At 45.3% G+C, this 2,122-nt stretch overlaps 1 protein-coding gene across 1 annotated transcript in view; it reads left to right on the forward strand.

The window, feature by feature from the left end:
- The first annotated feature begins 1,492 nt into the window (after positions 1 to 1,492).
- CSRP3 (cysteine and glycine-rich protein 3 (cardiac LIM protein)) overlaps positions 1,493 to 2,122 on the forward strand; it is a 21,731-nt gene continuing 21,101 nt past the window's right edge. Inside the window, exon 1 of the mRNA XM_011977272.1 lies at positions 1,493 to 1,522. The gene's annotated coding sequence lies outside the window, so the exon portion shown is untranslated. The remainder of the gene's footprint in view (positions 1,523 to 2,122) is intronic.

A 2,122-nucleotide genomic window follows, 5' to 3' on the forward strand; every position in this document is an offset into this window, starting at 1 on the left:
CAGGTACAATGGCCCAAGCCTGTAATCTCAGCACGTTGAGAGGTAGGCAGATCACTTGAACCCAAAGTTCGAGACCAGCCTGGGCAAAATGGTGAAACCACATCCCTACAAAAAAATTACCCAGGAGTGCTGGTGTGTGCCTATAGTCCCAACTACTCGGGAGGCTGAGACGGGAGGATTGCTTGAGCCCAGGATGTGGAGGCTGCAGTGAGCTGTGATCATGCCACTGCACTCTAGCTTAGGTGGCAGAACGAGATCCTTTCTCTAAACAAAGAAACAAACAAACAAATAAAAGCCACTATCCTAGATGATTTCTAAAGTCCTTTGTAGCTTTAACTTTCTAAGATCCTCATGATTGCCTCGTCCCTATGATGAAGATGCCATTCAGTGAAAACACAGACCGAGGATATCTCATAGGAGCCTATACCACGGCTGTCTTTGTGAAATTGCCACAACCTTCTTGACAGTGAAATATTCTGTCATTCAACCAATTGCTTTGTGAGCAGGTAACTGAAGGGCTAATATCGGGTGTGAGGGCTGGATCATAAACCTCCAGGTTGGGTTCTACATGCACCTTACCTCAACATCAGGGTCAACACGAGTGAAAGGTGCTCGGTGCCTCAGTTCCCTCGTCTATAACATGAAGAATTGGTCTTCACATCTCTGAACCTCTTGTCAGCTTTTCAATGCTATAATTTATATCAGTCCCTGGTGCTTGATCAAATCTAAACTGTGTGAATTCCAGGCAAAGAGAAATTAGACCTCCAAAGAAAATATGGGTCTACAGAGACATGTCGAGACGTTATAAATATAATGTGATGATGATAAATATGCACTGCTGTGTCACATTCTTAAACAGAAAAAGACAATAACAAAGTAACTCAAAACTTTTTAGAGAAAATTTCATTTCCTAGGATAGATGGAGCGACAGGTTCCAAGTGATGTGCCAACCTTTTTTTCCCCAAGCTTCTTTGAAGAGATTATCTAAGTATCATTTCAGACACCCATCACCCTTATTTTTAGCTCTGAATTCTCTTCACGAGTGTGGTGACCTGTGGCTCTGAGTTCCAGAGGCTCCCAGATATGGCACATGACTCATTTGGAGGTACCTTGCATTGATTTCCAGGAAGGTCAGTGGGGTGGGGGCCTGGAGAATTGATTTGCAGTGTTAAACCCCTAGCTCTTGTTCCTGTTCCAACCACTTGATCAGAAATGACACACTTCATAAATTGATCCCTTGGTGCCATAAGCAATTGGCAGTGAAAATAGAACCCAAGTGATATGGTTCTCCAAGAGGCTCACAGCTGGCTAGGGGGTTGGGGGAGACAAAACTCAGGGCTTTGGTCACAGGCTATTTTCAGCCTCTGATAGCAGTTGTGTTACTCACGTCTCATTCACCCTCTCCCTCGGCCTCCCTCCTGCCCTTCCCCCAGCAGGCCAAGGCTGGTGACAGCCTTCATATATTTAAAGAGGACAAGAGCCCCTCAGACTCAGTTGAGCTGAACGGAAACCACACAGGCAGGTGAGTGGAGCGAGATAGACATTCGGGCTGGAGGTGGGTTGGTTCTGTGGCTGGTTTGGACTGCAAAGGGTCCTATAGAGTAAGGGCACATCTCACACCTCAAGCGCCAGCACCCTGTCTGGTTCTGTGCAAGGAGATTCAAGTTGTGCTTGTGTCTGGTGTGGACCTAGCAGGTAGTAAAAACTTCCTGCAAGGATGGTTAATATTTGGGGGGCTTAAGGGACCTCACAGGCAGATAAATGAGTAAGGGGTTATTCTCATTATAAAATTACTTATGTGGTGGAATTACGTTTCCTGTCGTCGTCGTTGAAACAACTGGAAAGCGGGAGGAAATAATGCAAAGTCTGCTGACCTTCTAGTCCTACAACCACCACATAATTCGTGGATGACAGACTTTGAGAAGGTTCCTGCCCTCCGGGGCTTGGTCTCCTCTTCTGCAAGGATCAATATAAATTGGCGACGTTTTTCCTAACTGTAAAGTACGGCACAGATACAAAGCGATAAGCGATTGTACTAGATGCAATATATCAGACAGATTTCCCATGCTCAAATTAGCTGGAATTGTGTTATTCAAAAGGTCATGGTGAATGACTGAGATTT

This window comes from Mandrillus leucophaeus, unplaced genomic scaffold (assembly GCF_000951045.1).
Source record: "Mandrillus leucophaeus isolate KB7577 unplaced genomic scaffold, Mleu.le_1.0 Scaffold1025, whole genome shotgun sequence".
NCBI lineage: Eukaryota > Metazoa > Chordata > Mammalia > Primates > Cercopithecidae > Mandrillus > Mandrillus leucophaeus.